Below are 22,173 nucleotides of genomic sequence, written 5' to 3'. Positions count from 1 at the left end.
ACAGTCACATAAAAAGATAAAAGAACTAGGGGCTAAGCATGGAGGGTGATCGATGATCTGCGGTTGTGGTGTGCATAGAAAAGGAATCGTCGATTGTGAACCACCGATTAAGGGGGCTGGCCCACGGTCACATAAAGAGCTAAGGAACCAAGGGGTAAGCACTAAAGGGCTATTGCTATCGGAGATCACAAACATGTTGTGGCTCCAATATAGAAACCCCAACTGGAAACCTCCAATGTAGAGGGGCTTTAATACAAAGGCTGGCCTGTAGTCAGATGAAGAGACAAAGGAACCAAGGGCTAAGCGCAGAAGGTGGGCGATGACCGAAAATCGGTGAATCTTGATATCGCCTCACTCCAACTTGAATCCCCAATTTGAAAATGCCGACTGGGGAGCTCCAATATAAAGCTTGAGCCCCAGGTCACATCCCACGTCCTATGATGAAGAAATATTGAAAGGTGCTAAACCAAAGGGGGCTTATGCAGATCGAGACTTGTTGTTCTATAATACCTATTAACATAAAACTCCCGATACAACGACCCCCCCATAACATGGTACAATGCTTTAAAGTCAAATGCGTCTATAGGCGAGGCATTGAATAGAGGTATGGACCGGTTGCAAATCGATATGGACCGATCTTGTGGAAGCCTCTGCAATAAGAAACCCAGGGCACCAAACTTCTTCGAAATGAATTCGATTTCTTTGATGCACCTCTTCGAAGAGTAAATGGAGGTATGGGACTCAGGAAGACTTAATGGCTCAGCATGGGGCTCCACTCAGATAAACAGTGAAGGACTACCAGGAGATTATCCACTTCTACTTTGTAACAAGAAACTCACAGTCGATCCAATCCAAGCTCTGGACAACGAGCGATTCAAGCAGTTAAGACGAAAGTGACAGAAATCGGCCAAGCAGAAGGAGGGACACATTGTGGTAGAGACGTGGCCTGATCACACACCTTCATAGGAACCAGAGGACGATATTTTCCTCCATCATGATTCAGTTTCATCTTTTCTATTTTTCTGTAATTTCTTTTATTCTGTAATTTCTATATTTCCAAGAACCAAATCAAATCCGAGGAAATCATTTCGGGTAGCAGAGTTATCATAGGCTAAGACAGCTAGTCTAACAGACAGCTGGATGCTCAAGCTAAGATATTTTTTTAATTAATTTTGAAGATCTCCCGCTCCTTATAAATAGGGGTAGAAATACTTAATAGAGGTTCCCAAATTCTGCACCCAGGGTGATCTAAATTCTGTGTTTCCATTTTGGTTCTAATCGCTTTTTCATAAGTGACTCATAGGATGTATTGTTGAATGTAAATGGACTGGTGAATGGGACTCATTTTGAAGATTAATGAAACTCTTTGGTGATTCCAATCATGGCAATGTGTAGTATGTTTTCCCCTCTGTAAAACTCATTTCATATGTGTTTTTCTTTCTCTAAAGTAGTGTAATGGAGTTGTTAAATTTTTCACTCTGATTCATGGATTTGTCTAGGTTGCTAAATAGCGAATAGTACCTGTGTATGAGACAAAGTTACTTATATTAGTCTATAACCTACAATACCTGTGTACTAGACAGATTTACTTGTGTTATTCAATTAACCTTCAGTACCTGTATGAGCACAGATTTACTCATGATGTTTGGTGATAAAGGTACCTCTGAGGTATATGACATGAAACCTTCACTAACGCTCCACTCTTTCCTCTCTTTCATCTCCTCCCTCTTCCATATTTCTGCTGGAACATCGTAGCTTAGGATTCTGAACTACATTCAGCCCTACACACTGATTTCCCTCCTCCATCTCCTCCTCTTCACTTTACTGCAATGTCAATATTAATCTACATGTTGTTGTGCGTTGGCCACCAGAACCATACTTTTTTCTCTGAGGTTGGCCCAGTTTACCCCTTGAACTTTCAAATCCATGTATTTCCTTGAGTTTACCTTCATGAAGGCCGATTGAACCAAGCCCCCTGTTATTATCTTTTTCAAACTTCATGACAATTGGAGTGCAACATAATTCCTTAGTTAATCTAAAATGCGCTCTTCTATTTAAGATGTCCTAGGAACTGGTCTACAATCAACCCACAGGCTATCTCTAGGAAGCTTTCTATGTCTCCTGAAGAGCTTGTGCTAAAGGTGCCGGAAAAGCTACAACATATTTCTGGCGCCATCGCTAGGGAATGAATTAGAATATTTTTCCCTGGGTACGAAATTTCTTTACATTCCCTCTATCAGGTGAGCAAGGGAAGTGTGGGTTGAAGATATATCAGCTTGGCAACTCCATTGTTTCAATCTTATGGCAAACATCTTGGTGACTCCACTATCTAAATTCCTCTGATTTATGATTCATATGATTTAGAGGAGGATGAGGTGGTTACAAATTGTCAATGGGATCTACTTATAAACAAGTGGGGAGAAGGCTCCCAACAACAATATTTTCAAGAAGACCCCAAAGTTGAAGGACCAAGCAGAGTCTGACTGCCATTGTAGAAAGATTCCTGCCAAGAATTCTTCGTATATTCTCCAATTTATGACTCTTAAATTTTAGACAATTAAGAATCTATTGCAGAATTACAAGAGGGTTGACTTGTTGACAAATGGCTAGGAAATGATCAACAACAAGATTTTCTAGAAAAATCTAAAGCTGAGGAGTTGAACAGTATTTGTGGCTGCCCTGACCAAGAAGATATTGTGTTTTCACTAGCCCAAAGTGCAAAAGAGTAGTAAAGTTTGTAGTCCTCTTCCAAGATGCAAAATCACTCAAAGCAATGGAACTCCTAAAATGGCACCCGGAATTAGAAGATATGACCTCTTAAATATGAGGGTTTTGTCACCTTTGAAAGAAGGAAATAACCACAGATCGGAGGTCTGGGAACATATCGCAAATCACAAATCAGTGGATCAGGCAGCGATCAGGTTGATCGGTAGGGTGAATCGAAGATCGACGATCACAATAGCACATATATATTGCAAATCGTAAATCGGTGGTCCATGGCAATTGACGATTGATGATCGCACTCAGAACATCATGGCTTATTGGCATGTCACCAGGGTGACAACTCTAAAATATTGCGATATCGCTAGTTGTGATATCCTAATGTTGAAGCATCGGGAAGGCTAAAAGTGATTTATAGAGGAAATCAGCAAAAAAACAAGGGCGGATGGGCATTTTCTCTCTCCTCTAGAGGGCCACGTGGTGGAATACCATTGGTCTCGATAACCCCACAGTGGCATTGATGTCAGCATGATGTGGCAGTATTGCAGACATGTGGCATGCATATTCAACATGTCAAGGGGTCATAAGGGGCCAAAATAGGGTGACACATGTCACCACTCACAAGGTGACATGTGGCAGAGGATGACGTCACATCAGAGCTTGCAAATTAGCATTCGCAAGTTGAGGCATGTTATTACATCAAGGTTAAAACTCTGATTGCGATCTATCGAGAAACGAGCTGGCCCACAGTCACATAAAAGGCTAAAAGAACCAGGGGCTAAGCACAGAAGGTGATCGGCAATCGATGGTCAGTGGTTGTGGTGTGCATCAAAAAGGAATCATTGATTGCGAACCTATGATTGGGGGGGCTCTGATAAGGGGGTTGGCTCACGGTCACATAAAGAGTCGAGGAACCAAGGGATAAGCACTTAAGGGCTATCCCAGTCAGAGAGCGCAAACATGTTGTGGCTCTAATATAGAAACCTTGACTGGAAGCCACCGATGTAGAGGGGCTCTGATACAGGGGCTAGCCTACAGTCACATGAATAGCCAAAGGAACCAAGGGCCAAGCACGAAAGGTGGTCGATGATTGATAATTGATGAAACCTTATATTGCCTCACTCCAAGTTTAATCCCCAATTTGAAAACACCGATTGTGGAGCTCTGAAATAAAGGCTGAGCCCCAGGTCACAATGCGTGGTCCTATGATGAATAGATATTGAAAGGGGCTAAACCAAAGGGGGCCTACGGATATCGGGACTCGTTGTTTTGTAACGCCTATTAGCGTAAAAGTCTCGATACAACGACCCCTTGATAGTGTGGTACAGTGCTTTAAAGTCGGATGGATCGGTAGCTGAGACTTTGAATAGAGGTATGGAGCAGTTGCAAATATATATGGACTGATCCTGTGGAAGCCATTGCAACAAGAAACCCATGACAACAATCACCTTAGAAATGAATTTGATTGCTTTGTTGCATGTCTTTAGAGAGTAAATGGAGGTATGGGAATCAGGAAGACTTAATGGCTCGGCATAGGGCTCCACTTAGATACACAATGAAGGACTACCATGACATTCTCCACTTCTACTTTGTTACAGGAAACTCACAGTCGATCCACTCCCAACTCTAGAGAACAATCGATTCAAGCAGTTAAGGCGTAAGAGACAGAAACTGGTCAAGCAACAGGAGGGACACATTTTCGTATAGACATGGCCTGATCAGGGACCTGATCAGGAACCACAGGATGATATTTTCCTCCATCATCATTCAGTTTCCTCTTTTCTATTTTTTTGTAATTTTTTTTTATTCCGTAATTTCTATATTTCCAAGAACGTAATCAAATCTGAGGAAATCAATTTGGGTAGCAGAGCTATCGCAGGCCGAGACAGCTAGTCTAGCAGACACCTGGATGCTCAGGCTGAGGTATTTTTGTAACTAATTTCCAAAATCTCCCTCTTCTTATAAATAGGGGGAGAAACACTTGATAGAGGTTTCATAATTTTGTACCAAGAGTGGTCCAAATTCTATGGTTCCATTTTTGTTCAAATCGCTTTTTCATAAGGGACTCGTAGGATGTATTACTGAATGTAAATGGACTAGTGAATGGGACTCGCTTTGAAGGTTAATGAAATTCTTTGGTGATTCCAATCATGGCAATTAGTATGTCTCTTCATACTAATTGCCATGATTGGAATCACCAAAGAATTTCATTAACCTTCAAAGCGAGTCCCATTCACTAGTCCATTTACATTCAGTAATACATCCTACGAGTCCCTTATGAAAAAGCGATTTGAACCAAAATGGAACCATAGAATTTGGACCACTCTTGGTACAAAATTATGAAACCTCTATCAAGTGTTTCTCCCCCTATTTATAAGAAGAGGGAGATCTTGGAAATTAGTTACAAAAATACCTCAGCTTGAGCATCCAGGTGTCTGCTAGACTAGCTGTCTCGGCCTGCGATAGCTTTGCTACCCAAATTGATTTCCTCAGATTTGATTACGTTCTTGGAAATATAGAAATTACAGAATAAAAAAAAATTACAAAAAAATAGAAAAGAGGAAACTGAATGATGATGGAGGAAAATATCGTCCTGTGGTTCTTGATCAGGTCCCTGATCAGGCCATGTCTATACGACAATGTGTCCCTCCTGTTGCTTGACCAGTTTCTGTCTCTTACGCCTTAACTGCTTGAATCGATTGTTCTCTAGAGTTGGGAGTGGATTGACTGTGAGTTTCCTGTAACAAAGTAGAAGTGGAGAATGTCTTGGCAGTCCTTCATTGTGTATCTAAGTGGAGCCCCATGCCAAGCCATTAAGTCTTCCTGAGTCCCATACCTCCATTTACTCTCTAAAGACGTGCAACAAAGCAATCAAATTCATTTCTAAGGTGATTGTTGTCATGGGTTTCTTGTTGCAATGGCTTCCACAGGATCAGTCCATATATATTTGCAACTGCTCCATACCTCTATTCAAAGTCTCAGCTACCGATCCATCCGACTTTAAAGCACTGTACCACACTAACAAGGGGTCGTTGTATCGATAATTTTACGCTAATAGGCGTTACAAAACAACGAGTCCCGATATCCGTAGGCCCCCTTTGGTTTAGCCCCTTTCAATATCTATTCATCATAGGACCACGCATTGTGACCTGGGGCTCAGCCTTTATTTCAGAGCTCCCCAATCGGTGTTTTCAAATTGGGGATTAAACTTGGAGTGAGGCAATTTCTTAGTTTTAAAAAGCAATGCAATATTTAACTGTATATATGAAATTAATTACACAAACATAAAATTCATAAATTATTTATTTATTTTTATTAAAATATAAAAGTTAAAGTTAATGGAAGTATTACATAAAATGAGAGTGTTGATATATAGATTCGTAATCTTGTGATTGGTATCCTGAGCCAAGAAAAGTAGTCTCTTTGGGTAAAGTTGGTTGTATAAGTAGACCCGAATTGCATGAGCATCTTTAGGGGCTCAAAAACGAACTTTTGTAACAAATGCATGTTGTTTTAATGGAAAGAAGTGATATGGGAACGCAAAGTATATGAAAATGTTATGAACTTTTCCATAATGATTTATTTTTACTTTAAAAAAAAATTATACATATTAGGTAAAATGTTAAAATCAATTTATTGATATTGAAATTTAATTTAAATTGAAAAAAAATTGATTTATATTTTTTCTAACTAAAAAATATTAGTGAAAATGTAAATTTGTTTAAAATAATATTCATGAAATTTTAAAGACTAAATATTATTTAAATTATTTTTAATTTTTTTGGGGTCAAGAGGTGTTCTATAATCCAATATAAAGGAGATATTGTAGTGTATGTAAATAAAGGTAAACATTTAAATGTTAACTTAATATAGGAGAGATGTTGTAGTCTACATAAATAAAACATTAGATCAAATAATAATAATAATAATGCATAATGTCGACTTACTTTAAAAAGTAATAAAATAAAAGATCTATTTAATTCAATTTATTATATTGTGTTGTGTTTTAATTAACAAAATTACAAATAATATATCACATTAAAATAAATTCAAATAATAATGACTTATATTTCAAAACATATAATTAATAATCACATAAAATTTCAATAAATTTTATAAATAGAAATATCCATCTATTGATTATATAAATTTAATTATTATAATTTAGAATTAATAATTAAATAAAAATGTAATATTTACTAATACACTTTCTAAATGAGTTAAATATATGGATGGAATTCAGTTGGTTTAATTTAATTACTAAGTAAATTAAATTAAAAAATGAATAATTGATATTATTAATCTGCATAATTGATATTATTATCCTGCTGCAGCACCGCAAAGAGATTATATTAGGTATTTGGTCAAACTAATATTAGTTTACTTTGAATTGGATTAAAAAATATTCTAAAATTTAATTTTAAAAATTAAAATTTATTATTTTTAAAAAATAAATTAATATATTTATTATTAAAAATAAATTAATATATTTATTATTAATTTTATTGGATTTCGGTTCAACATGTTATTGTTCAATAATTTAAAATTTGTGTGATGCATTTATGTTAGGCTGTCAGGCTACTCCGTTGCATGGAACTATACTGTAAAGCCTGTCCGGTTACTCCGTTGCTTGGTGCTATACTGTAAAGCCCGTCAGGTTAGGATTCTCTGTTGCTTAGTACGGATAATGGAAAGCCCGTCAGGTTAGGTTTCTCTGTTGCTTGGTACAGATAATGGAAAGGGAGTTTTTTAACGAGGTAGAGGAATTATTGGACTGTTAAAAGTGGCTGGAATCTGGGTAAAAAAATTCAAAAGATTTTGTAGAGACAGTGTTTAAATTGTGTTTTTGATAGTGGAAATAGATTTAACACCATAAAAAACATCTAAGACACCTAAAATTTTGAAGTTTACAGCTATAACTTAAATTTATAAAAATCTTTGCAAGATTTTCTCTAAATATAACAGAAATTTCCAAAACTTTCCGAGCAGTTCCTCGGGCTAGTTAGACTATGGCAATGGGAAGCCCGAGGTTGAATGCATCGATAGTTGATTCGGTAGCAACAATTTTCATTTAACATGAACGAATATTCTCTGTAATGGAAATGAATATTCTGTGAATTTGAGTTTCCGAGGAATATAATTGCTCCGTGCAGATTGTTGCAATTACATGTTAATTTTCGTTAGACAAATACAACTGCAAAGTGAATTGAGCTGAGTATGAGGTTAGGAATCCTGTGCCCCATGCCAGCCTCTATAGCTTAGTGGTAGACTGTCAGTCTTGTAAACTGAAGGTCTTTTATTAAAAGTTTTTTAAAATTTTAATAAAATAAATTTACAATGTTTAACGAAATTTATAATTAAAACAGTAATATTTACAGTTGTTTCTGACATGTGATTCTACAGCTTTCTTGTCAAGCTTTATAGCTGTCTTTTTCAATGATAATTTTTTAAAATTTTAATTAAATTAATTTATAATGTCTAACCAAATTTATAAGGCTTTCTTGTCAAGCTAATATTTACAGTTGTTTTTTAAATATATATATATATATATTTAATTTTAATTAAATAAATTTATAATTAAAAGAGGTATGGTGTAGTTCAAAGAAGTTTTGGAAAATTTATTGAGGTGAATTGACCTCATAATATTTATATTTAAATGGTTTATTATATTAGTAAGGTAATACATATAAAGTACTTTGTTTTTACTTTTAGCTTATGTTTTGCACTTTTATTGAGTTGACTGTCTAGGTTAAACATTGTATAATCAATATTGGGATCATTACATATAGTTATTTAATTTTAGAGCTTTAAATATGTAAATTTACAGGACTTGAATATGGTAGGGAGGGTAACAATTATTCCACTCATTTAAGTTAAATTCAATTGGCTATTACAATTTTTAGGTGAGGAGGATAACAATTATCCAACTCAATCACAAAAACTAAATTTATTTCACTATTATAATTTTTGGATGAATAAAATAACAACTATTCCACTTAATTACTCAAATTAAACACATTTGACTCTTATAATTTTTAACTATAAATATACACACAAAAAACAAGATTATATTTTTTTTCTATCTTTTGAACGAAGAGATTACTTTGTACATATATTTGCTTTAAAGAAATTAAAAAAACATTTCCTCATCATTGAAAATCAAATCAACTATATATGGAGTCACTTATCATGAAATCCCAACCTATTTACCTTCATATTAATGATTTTTTAAAATATTTACATATTTAATATTAAATCAATTATGCAATTTCAAAATAGAGATTAATTAAAAAAAAATTATTTTTATTTTTTAAAACAAACTAATTAATGTGCAATAATAATTTTAATTTATATATTAATTTTATAAAGAAAATTAATATTAATCTTATAATAAAATTAATATAAATATAATTATATATTATATTTATAAATACCAACCACAATAAATATAAACATAAACTCATATTAATTATAATATTTATACAAATAATTAATATATATATAATAATATAGATATATATTATTACTTTATCCTAATCCTTTTCCACATGATTCAAAGTTCCATTTTAAAATCTTCTAAGGTAAACATAATATATATAAATACTGGTTAACAATTAAATAAAATAGCCAACGTAACTTCAAAACGCTTACCCCAAATAAAAATTATATCAGATAGATTGATCAACGATGTTGTATGTGGGAAAACCCACCGATTATAGCACAACATAATTACCCTGTGGCCAGACACAATATCGCATTCGGTATTTGGCCAAACCAATATTACTTTACTTTAAGCCAAAAAAATATTCTAAAGTTTAATTTTAAAAATTAAAATTTATTATTTTTAAAAATAAATTAATATATTTATTTTAAAATTTGAAATTTATTATTTTTTAAAAATAAATTAATATATTTATTTTTAATTTGATTGCCTTTTTAGTTAAACATATTATTGTTCAATGTGTTATATATTTATTCCCAACTCCACTGCACGTTAGTAGGATATAATAATTGACCATCACATTTGTAATATTCCAAGGTACATGAAAATTAATGAGAACTAATAAGTTAATTTTATTATCTGTTATTTTAAGTTTTATTACATTGTGTAATAATAAGTGTTGAGGTTGAAAGGCCAAGAAAAATAAATTATGGTTACTTAAATATTTGGAATGATACCTTAACACAAAATAGAAACTGTTTACAAGAATTAAAAGAAACAGTTACAAATAAAACAATTACCCAATCTGCCCTGAAGGGGGATTTAGGGGAAGGCAAAAGAATCCAGGAGAGATCCTTGAGCTGGAGGAACTAGTGGGAGAATTCTCAAGAAAGACAGTCAGAAAAGAGTACAGGACTTGGGGGCAGGATTGTAGTCCAGGAACCCAAGGTACTTGACTGTAACTAGAAATTATTAACTGTGACACCAACAGAAAGTGCTCGGGGGAGAGTCTGGACGTAATTGCCAGAACTCGTGGTAGGGAGGAGAGACTTTCCAAAGAGGAATATTGGCTAGTTGTTGCTATTATTATAACAGATAAGTACCATGAAATGCTTGATTTAGGATCTAGGTACTATGTTGTAAATTAATAGCTTAATTAGGTAGGAACTTCTTACTGACTTCAGAGTAAAGAGATTATGTGTATGCAGTATAGATAAGTATAGAAATTCTTCAGTAATGATACAATAGAAACAATAGACAAAGTGCATTTAATTCTTTCTCAGGACAAGTAATAATAAACATTCTCTAGTAAAATTATGTGAGGATATTACAGGTATTTTCTGTGTATAAAAGATTTAAAACTATAATACAACAAACAAGCATATACATTTAAAATATTCAGAATGAGTATGCAAACCCTCATGGAATACACCAAGGGATAATTACATGGTGCGTGCCGAGACCATATACATTTGTGACTGTTTCAACATTTAACTACAACATACAACTAAGGAGTGCAATGTAAAACTATTCGAAAAATAGAGGTATTGCCATATAATATCTATCAGTTCATCTATCAACTTACAAATAAACCTGGAATAAAACCCTTTTCCTACAAACTCCTTTCAAATTAGTTATTTCCATAAAAATCGATAAAGCATAACATACTGGAAAAATTGGACCAGAGGTAGCTAGGCCGTGCGAAATAGGAGACGGCATATTCGAAATACCCAAATATCTTAACAATGTATTATATAAATACGCATTCATTCCATTACAAACAAACAGTTGCAGTCCAGAGTGACCTTTGAGTCATTACGACCAAAAACACAACATTCTTAACTAATACCTTAACGGACTTAAGAGTAATTATAACAGCAAAATCAAAATATGTTCAGAGATTGGGGAAGTCTTTCCCTCATCATTTGAATCACACGCAGAGTCTATCGACTCGCTTAAATAGTTATTTAAATAAGTATTACAAGAAACTTAGGTAGCTCTCTGAGCTCGCTCAGTGAAACATCAAACCCTCTTAACTAATCGGTTGAGGACCAGAAAGCCAACCTGGAAATGACCAGCAAAACTGTAAGAGTTTGAGCATTGAAGGGTAGGTCCCAAACTTGCACAGGCAGGGTAGGGTGAAGGAATACCTGCCATAAACCATGGTCGAACATGAAAACCTTTTTACAACCATTTAACAAGAAACAAGAACTATAGAATATGCATGCAAGGGCTTGGCAGAATTATACTTGAAATTGAAGGATGCACTCTCCGATTGTCGTCCTGCTCAATCATAGAAACCCTTAAGAAAATATTTCTGAGTTCAAGAAAATGTCAACTCTTAAGAATCCGGGTTGTCAAGGCTTACCTTCTAAATCCGGAGCAATAGTGAAATTGTTGCCTTTTTTCTGAAATGCATTCGAACCATCCTGAGTAGAGACAGTAGCTCATTCAGCCTTGGCAAGAGCCATGTTCCCCACTCAAAGAAAATTAAAAGAAAAGATATTGTTAGACATTATCAACAGACACTTGCCTTCTCCAGTCATGCAATAAAAACCAGTGCAGGCCTTAGGAGGAGGAATGGCCTCACTGTAACCCTCAACAACTTAACTTGCCATTGCAGAGCAGCAAGAAACCGCGGACCAAAAGAAACAATGAAACCACAGAACGTTGGGTGCGAGGAAGTGGTTAGGTGATGGAACCCTAGCCAACCACCACCATCGGATCGCCAGCCAAGAATCAACGAAGAAGTGGCGGGACAAATGGCCTTAGATCAGCAAACCAGGTACCAATCAAAGGTTTCATCATCGATCGAGATCCTGCCACGCTATCCCGCGCATGCAGACCAAGTCAGCTAGAGCAGGGCAGTAAATGCCAATGTACCAAAGGCCATGTGATCCATTAATGTAAATCTCCGTGGCAGCTTGGTAGATTGTGCAAGCATAAAGCACATATGCTGGAGGGTGAGTTGGCCAACTCTACGGCAACCACAAATCATATCAGGAATTTAAAGTTTAATAAATAAATATGTATCGGTCATCAGGCTTAAGGTTAAACAAATCATTTTTTTTATGGTTATTATATTTGTTAAAAAGTGAATGTTACAAATGGTATCAGAGCTCAGGTTCATATACTGAGACTCTCTGGGATGTAAGTACAACTATACTTGAAATAAATGTGTTGAGTATATAAACATATATATATATATATATATATATATATATATATATATTAACATAGTAAATGTGTGTATAAACACAGAGACTGTGACAAGAAAAATATGTTCAGAATGTAGAGGAGCTCCAAACCACCTGAATCACCTGGAACAACATATGTTAATGCTAATCCGGATATTTGGATACAACTGGGTGAGGAATCCCAGCAAGCTAATGCAATGCTACTTGAAACTGTGCAGCAGTTGCATATAGAAATGACCAATTTAAGAACGGATAATGAATGGTTGTGTTTAGAATAGGAGAGAATTTTAAGAATTCTGTCCAATCGATAGAATCAACGCCACCTAGACCCCAGTGCAGAAGACCAGGAAAAGACCCTGACAGCTCAACATGGAGAAGAAAATGTTGAATCAGCTGAAAAACATAGAGAAGATGAAGAAGGATATTCAAACAATGTCTCCGACCAACATAAAACCAAAAGACAAAAGTCAGAACAAAAGTCAGAACTACAAGGAGAATTTAAAAAGATTAAGCCCTCACTTTTTGAGGGAGAATCTGAAGAGGCAGTGGAGGCTTGGTTAATCGACATGGGAAAGTACTTTCAGATTTATGAGTACACTGACAAACTGAAGGCACGATTCGAAGTTTATCAGCTAAGAGGTAAAGCAACTCTCTGGTGGGAGGAAATCCAGACAATAAGAAAAATTGACAAAGAGAATATTACATGGAATGAATTTCAAAAACATTTTAAAGACAAGTACCTAATTGAGTGTTATTATGATGAAAAAGAAAAAGGAGTTTCATGAGTTAAGGTTGGGAACCTTAACCATGGATGAATACGTGGCCCGATTCACATCCTTACTATGCTATGTGCCTTACATGCAAGAGGAAAAGGCCAAAATTCAGCGCTTCATCAGCAGCTTACCCAACTTTATGAAGGAAAAACTGGAATTTGAATACCTCAAGACAATGGATGATGTTGTGCGAAAAGCTCGCATTTTCCATCAGAAAATTAAATAGAAGAATGAAGGACCAAAAGGGGGGTTGAATAGGAAGGGTAGAAGCCTGATTCCAAACAGACACCAAAAATTTGCTAATAATAGGAATGTACAACAAAAGACTTTCAGCAAGTTTCCAGCTAGGAATCAGCCCAAAACTGCATATTCTGAGAACAGGCTAGCGGAGGGAGTCACTAAATCTGCCAATGAACAGCAATCAAAACCATCATTGCAATGCTTGGGATGCGGAGAACCCCATTATTACAAAAACTATATGCATAGGGCTAGAATATAACAATTATCGAATATGAAAGAAGCATCTACTATTGGGGAAGTCACAAGGAGCATGCCAAAAATTAACATTGCCTTGGATGACCATCAAGTAGAATTTCAGCCCACAATGATTGAATGTGAAGGTATGATTGCTAAGCAACCTGTCTCTATTTTATTTGATCCTTGTTCTAGCTTAAGCTATTTAAGTTCTAAGGTGGGAAAAAAGTGTCAACTATCAAGCAAAAAATTTTCAAAACCTTGGCTAGTTCAATTAGCCATTGGGACAAAAAGAAGGGTTAATGCAAAAATAGAATGTTGTCCCATAACCATTTCAGGGAAACCTATTTATGTTGACCTTAACATACTTCCTTTGGGTTCTTATGATATTTTAATCGGGATGGACTGGTTGGAAAAATGTTGGTCTCTAGTGGACTGTAAACAGAAAACCGTAAGTTTTATTTCTGAATCAGGCCAAAGGAAGGAACTCCAAGGAATAAAAACCAACACCAAGCTATGCCCTATTACTGCTAATTAGTTAGGAAAATGTATCAGAAAAGGTTGTCAAATATATGTTGTTCAGGTGGGGTTTACCAGTACCAAAAATAAAATGACCTCCTTGGAAAACATTCTTGTGATTCATGAATATGTTGATGTATTTCTAGAATCCATTCTAGGTTTACCCCCAAAACGTTATATTGATTTCACTATTAAGCTCATTACAGGTGCAACCACTATATCTAGGGCCCCTTATTACATGAGCATACCTGAGTTATTGGAACTCAAAATGCAGCTTCAGGAGCTCCTGGACAAAAAGTATATCCGTCCTAGTGTGTCTCCTTAGGGAGCTCCCGTATTATTTGTACGGAAAAAGGATGGGACCCTCAGATTATGCATTGATTATCGATAGTTAAACAAGCTAACCATTAATAATAAATATCCCTTGCCCCGTATTGATGATCTATTTGATCAAGTACAAGGAGCTAAAGTGTTCTAAAAAATTGACTTAATATCAGGCTACCATCAGATAAGAATAAAAGAGGAGGACATTTACAAGACAACATTTCGTACCCGTTATGGTCATTACAAGTTTGTAGTGTTGCCATTTGGTCTCACAAATGCCCCAGCCACCTTTATGAGTCTGATGCATGGTATTTTCGAGCCCTACCTTGATAAATTTGTACTGATTTTCATTGATGTCATTTTAATATACTCTAAGAATCAGGAGGAGCATAAAGAACATCTGAGAATAGTATTACAAATGCTGCAGGAAAATCAGTTATATGCTAAATTCAACAAGTGTGATTTTTTCAAAGATTAGATTCAGTGCTTGGGTCACGTTATTTCAGCCAATGGAATAGCAGTAGACCCGGAGAAGATCAGACAATCATGGAATGGACAGCCCCAAAGAATGTCACTGATATCTGATCATTCTTGGGTTTAGCCAGGTACTACTGTCGATTCATTGAGGGATTTTCAAAAATCACCTTTCCAATGACCTCCTTATAGAAAAAGGGGCGTGCTTTCAAATGGACAGCCAAGTGTCAGCAAAGTTTCAAAAAGCTGAAACACCTGCTTACCACCACACCAATGCTAAAAGTGGCAGATCTGGAAAAGTCTTTCGTGGTTTGCACAGATGCAAGTAAAGAGGGTGTAGGTGGAGTGCTGACACAAGAAGGAAAGGTTATTGCATATGAATCATGGAAATTGAAGGAATATGAACAACGATATTCTGCGTATGACCTTGAGTTGATAGCAGTAGTGCATGCACTTAAAATGTGGCGACACTACCTACTGGGGAAGAAATTTATGCTATTAATTGATCATAGCAGCCTTACCAATTTCTTCAACCAGTCTAGCTTAAACGCTTGATAGGCTAGATGGAAAACATTCTTAAGCGAATTCGACTTTGACATGAAACATCTTAAAGGAAAGGAAAATCAGGTGGCCAACGCATTGAGCAGAAAAGTACATTGCATTTATGAGGTCCAAATGAGCCAAGCCAGCTCAAATATCCCTGAAATCATAAAGGAAGCAGTGGTGCAAGATCTGGAGTATACCTTCCTTTGGCAACAAACAAGGGAGGCCCTGCTGAAAAAGGAAGCATCCAAATTTGAAATAGATTCTGACAATATTCTTACTTTTAAAAACTAAATTTATGTCCCTAACCAAAACTCAGTTAAACAATTGATATTGGATGAATTTCATAGAAAACCATGTGCTGGTCACCCGGGGTACCAGAAATTATTTTCAGCCATCAAAAAGGGATATTATTGGCCCGGGTTAAGAAAGGATGTCACTGAATATTTGTCCAAATGTTTGGAGTGCCAACTGGTGAAGGCAGAACATCAGCATCCTACAGGTTTGCTGCAGCCACTACCCATTCCAGAATGGAAATGGGAAACCATATCTCTGGATTTTATAACTGGCTTACCTCGTACCAGAAAGCAGCATGACTCAATTATGGTGGTAGTAGATAAGTTGAGTAAAACTGCTCACTTTATACCCATAAAGTCCACTTACAAAACTGTGGAGATCACAAACATATTTATGAAGGAGATTTTTCATTTACACGAAATACCCAAAGTGGTAATCTCCGATAGGGATGTAAAATTTACATCCACCTTATGGAAAACTCTCTTTTTGGGATTAGGTACTCAGATCCAATTTAGTACCGCCTATCACCCCCAAACAGATGGACAAACTGAACGAGTAAATCAGGTGCTGGAAGACATGTTACACATGTTTGTAATGCAGTAGCCACATAAATGGGAGGATTATCTCCATTTGGTGGAATTTTCATATAATAATGGGCATCATGAATCATTGGGCATGAGCCCCTTCGAAGTGTTGTATGGAAGGAAGTGCAGGGTGCCCATAGACTGGAATAACCCAGTTAATAAACTAGCTTTGGGGCCTAACATGCTAGTAGAAATGGAGGAGATGGTTAAGAAAATTCAGCAAAATCTAAGGGCAACCCAAGATAGACAAAAAGTGTATGCAGATAAAAAGAGATCATACAGAGAATTTCAACCAGGGGATCACGTATATTTAAGAGTAAAACCTTGGAAAAGCTCCTTACAGTGGCAGGGTTGTGCTAAGTTAGCACCCCAATACTGTGGACCTTTCCAAGTTTTGGAACGAATTGGGTTGGTGGCCTATAAGCTTGCACTACCCAGCCACATTCGGGTCCATAATGTGTTCCACGTATCCTTACTAAAAAAATATGTGTATAACCCTCAGCACATTATTAACTAGGAAAACATTCAGGTAACCAATGAAGTGGGATATATGACTTTAGAGCCATTTTTTGTTTATATATTTAGTAGAATCATGATTGTGAGTTGTTGGTTGCAGGTCGAACTGGAAGGAGAGTTCCTGGCAAAACCTCTTCGTATTCTCGACTAGAGAGAAACTACCTTGCATAAACGAGTCATCACCTAGGTTAAAGTGCAGTGAAAGCACTTTGGCCCAGAAGAGGCCACCTCGGAATAAGAAAAATTTATGCAGAAAGCCTAAAATTTATGCAGAAAGCCTATCCCGCGTTGTTTTTGGAAAGTGAAGTGAACACCAAGGATGGTGTTCCTCATATGGGGGGGGAGATGTAACACCCCAAGGTGCATGAAAATTACTGAGGATTAATAAGTTAATTTTATTATATGTTATTTTAAGTTTTATTACATTATGTTGTGTAATAATAAGTGTTGAGGTTGAAAGGCCAAGAAAAATAAATTATGGTTACCTAAATATTTGGAATGATACCTTAACACAAAATAGAAATTGTTTACAAGAATTAAAAGAAATAGTTACAAATAAAACAATTACCCAATCTTCCTTCAAGGGGGATTTAGGGGAAGGCAAAAGAATGCATGAGAGATTCTTGAGTTAGAGGAACTAGTGGGATAATTCTCAAGAAAGACAGTTAGAAAAGGGTACATGACTTGGGGCCAGGATTGTAGTCCCGGAACCTAAGATACTTGACTGTAACTGGAAATTGTTAACGGTGACACCAACAGAAATTTCTCGGGGGAGAGTTTGGACGTAATTTCCAGCACTCATGGTAGGGAGGAGAGACTTTCCAAAGAGGAATATTGGCTAGTTGTTGCTATTATTATAACAGATAAGTACCATGAAATGCTTGATTTAGGATCTAGGTACTATGCTGTAAATTAATAGCTTAATTAGGTAGGAACTGCTTATTGACTTCAAAATAAAGAGATTATGTGTATGTAGTATAGATAAATATAGAAATTCTTCAGTAATGGTACACTAGATACAATAGACAGAGTGCATTTAATTATTTCTCAGGACATGTAATAATAAACATTCTGTGGTAAAATTATGTGAGGATATTACAGGTATTTTTTGTGTATAAAGGATTTTAAAATATAATACAACAAACAATCTTATACATTTAAAATATTCAAAATGGCTATTCGAACCCTCATGGAATACACCAAGGGATAATTACATGGTGCGTGTCGATACCATATACATTTGTGACTGATTCAACATTTAATTACAACATACAATTAAGGAGTGCATTGTAAAACTATTTGAAAAATAGAGGTATTGCCATATAATATCAACCAATTTATCTATCACTTACGAATAAACCTGGAATAAACCCTTTTCATACAAATTCCTTTCAAATCAGTTATTTCCATAGAAATCGATAAACCATAACATACTGGAAAAACTGGAACAGAGGTAGCTAGGTCGTGCCAAATAGGAGACAACATATTCGAAATACCCAGATATATTAACAATGTATTATATAAATATGCCTTCATTCCATTACAAACAAACAACTGTAGTCCAGAGTGACCTTTGAGTCATTATGACAAAAAACACAACATTCTTAACTAATACCTTAATAGACTTAAGAATAATTATAATAGAAATTTCAAAATATGTCCACAGATTGGGGAAGTCTTCCCCTCATCATTCGAATCACACATAGAGTCTATTGACTTGCTTAAACAGTTATTTAAATAAGGATTATTAAAAAACCTAGGTAGCCCTCTGAGCTTGCTTGGTGAAACATCAAACCCTCTCAACTAATCGGCTAAGGACCAGAAAGCCAACCTGGAAATGACAAGCAAAACCATAAGAGTTTGAGCATTGAAGGGTAGGTCCCAGACTTGTGCAGGCAGGGTAGGGCGAAGGAATACCTGCCATAAACCTCGGTCTAACATGAAAACCTTTTTTTAACCATATAACAACAAGAACTGTAGAATACACATGCAAGGGCTTAGCAGAATTATACCTGAAATTAAAGGACGCACTCTCTGAATGCCAGGCTGATCAATCATAGAAACCCTTAAGCAAATATTTATGAGTTCGAGAAAATGTCAACCCTTAAGAATCCGGGTTGCCAAGGCTTACCTTCTGAATCTGGAGCATTAGCGAAACTATTGTCTTTTTTCTGAAATGCCTTCGAACCATCCTCAGTAGAGACAATAGTTCATTTAGCCTCGACAAGAGCCATGTTCCCCACTCAAAGCAAATTAAAAGAAAAGATACTTTTAGACATTATCAACGAAAACTTGCCTTATCCAGTCACACCATAAAAGCCAGTGCAGGCCTCAGGAGGAGGAACGGCATCACTGTAACCCTCAACAACTTAACTTGCCATTGCAGAGTAGCGAGAAACCGCGGACCAAAAGAAACAATGAAACCACAGAACGTTGGGTCCGAGGAAGCGGTTAGGTGATGGAACCCTAGCCAACCGCCATCGTCGAATCGATTACCAAGAATCAATGGAGAAGGGGCAGGACAAATCACCTTAGATCGACAAACCAGGTAGCAATCAAAGGTTTCATCATCAGTCGAGATCATGCCACGAAATCCTGCACATGCAGACCAAGTCAGCCAGAGTAGGGCAGTAAATGTCAACGTACCACAGGCCATGTAATTCATTAATGTAAATCTCTGTGGCAACTTGGTAGATTGTGCAAGCATAAAGCATATATGCTGGAGGGTATGTATTGGTCATCAGAGTTACGGTTAAACAAATAATTTTTTTTATGGTTATTATATTTGTTAAAAAGTGAATGTTACAACATTTTCTCTCCAACATGCAGTGCAACATCAATGTTTTGGCTCATTGTTGTACAAACAAAGCAACCTCAAACAATGAGGGTGTGGGCTAATAATTAGATCAACAGATCCTTTTGCATGTTCTTTTCACGTTTTGTTACTAGTATTCTTGGTTAGTTTATCTTTTGGATTTTTCTTTGAAATTAGATAATTTTATTAGGTAATTTGAACCGTTGTAATTGAGAAATAATAATTTACTAAGTGAAATATGGTTATCACAGCTAAAACAAAAAATTAAATTATAATTATAATTATATATACATATATTACATGTTTTTAATTATTTCAATAATAAATAATAATAATACTTATTTTTGTATTATAAATAATCTCTAATATCAATGCAATCTCAACTATATCATATTTAATTTAGTTTAATTAAGAAATTTTCTAGATTTTTTTGGGTGTCAAAATTACATTATTTAATAACAACATATTGTTTATATAAAATATTTTTGTAATTTCTAAAATGTAAAATTTTTTTTTTTAAATTTCAAATTGTTTTTAAATGTATAAAATTCTAATTACCAATATTCTATAACAATACTCTATAATAAGCCCTGCAATAATTATGCTGGAAGAGAAAAAAAACAAAATTATAAAATGTCTTGAAGTGATGCAATATTATAATATTTCTTTTATTATTTTCATAAATCAATGATACAATATTATAATAACTATTTTTTTTATTATCATAAATTAACTATACAAAAGTAGATTTTTTCATAAATCTAAAATTCTAATCAAATTTTAAAAATCAAATTAATAATTTTTTTGGGACCATTTCAATCATATTATTAATAACTTGAATTTAATTATATGCTTCATCATTTATTTGAATATTTATTTAATTGTTCATTTATTTTTAAATAAAAATAAATTTATAATATTAAATTTTATTCATCTATCTTCTAATGTCTAAGATCGTAACATGCAACTACAACATCATGTGTATGTTGACAAAATTTGACCACCTAAAATATCTTGCTGGTAGTTTTTAAGGTGGTGAACTTTCACTCATGCCAAATGCTTTTGGGTTTTGGGTTATTCACATGTTTTCTCACATCTGAAGAAAACGAGTGAATAACCAATCAAAAGTAGTTTTAGGTCATAATCCGCTTATGATGGACGAATTCATATTTCAACAAATGAAATTAGTAACAAAGTTGTTCATATTTGCAAAAAAAAAATGCATAATTACAATTAACAAAATACCTCAATTTACCAATCAAAACCTAAATTAAACTAAGTGGCAGAACTAGCTCTATGCACTTTGTTAAGTTATGAAATATATTTATTTTGAAAATTAAATAATTTAAAAAATAAATATTTACATATAATTTAAATTTCTCCCATGGCTTTTATTAAATTAACTATGTTGAATTTAATTATAAAATAAATTAAATTATAAGTAAAAAATTGACAAATAATTTATTTATTTAAATTACAAGTAAATAATTCATGAATAATTTATTTGAATATAATTTATTATAAAAATAAATAATTTTGAATATAAAATTTGTATTTAAAAACATTAGTTTATTTAAATAATAAAACATAATTTAAAATCTCTTTTATAATTATCTTAGATTAAAATTAGATTTAAACTGGTTAATCAACCTATTAAATTATAAATAAAATATTTTTTCATGTAATTTAGAAATATTATTAACAAGCAATTGCACCAAATGTTGCAAAGGAAATGCCATAAGGCATAATTTGAAGAAGAATCCTACCATATACAACATCATTGAAAATAAAAATTAGTAAACAAAATGTCATTCAGAACTAAAAGATAAAATCACTTACAGATGGTGTTTCAAGTTCCAATAGCAAATATTGATAGATTTTGAAAAAATACAAGTAGTAGATGACATTCGATAAGCTAAATAAAATATCATTAATTCATGAAAAATATGATAGCTAACAATATGATGGCTATCTTTCCAAATGTAAATTTGCATCAAAAACTCACAAATTTTAGACATCACCACATATTAGATGAAAATGAGCTAGACACGAGTTCCCAATTATTCATAACTTTTGGTATAAAATCTACAATGACGGGAAACTCTAGTGTAGTGCAGTTGATGATGTTCAATATCTCTAATGTTTCCTCTTAGAACATCATCTCTAAAATTGCCCCCTCAAATGTTCATTGTATACATCTCGTGGTGGCCAAAATTATGTACAATAAATAAAAATGAGCTAGACACCAGTTCCCAATTATTCATAACTTTTGGTATAAAATCTACAATGATGGGAAACTCTAGTGCAGTGCAGTTGATGATGTTCAATATCTCTAATGTTTCCTCTTAGAACATCAAATTTCCCCCTCAAATGTTCATTGTATACATCTCATGGTGGCCAAAATTTTGTACAATATTCTACAGGTATCTTTGATCTTAGACAAATATCAGCCCAAAGTATTTATTATTCATCATATAGACTGAATACTAAATCT

Source organism: Pinus tabuliformis, chromosome Q, assembly GCF_031772625.1.
Source record: "Pinus tabuliformis cultivar Carrire ecotype Pingquan chromosome Q, CPIR1, whole genome shotgun sequence".
NCBI lineage: Eukaryota > Viridiplantae > Streptophyta > Pinopsida > Pinales > Pinaceae > Pinus > Pinus tabuliformis.
This window is presented reverse-complemented; position numbering follows the sequence as displayed.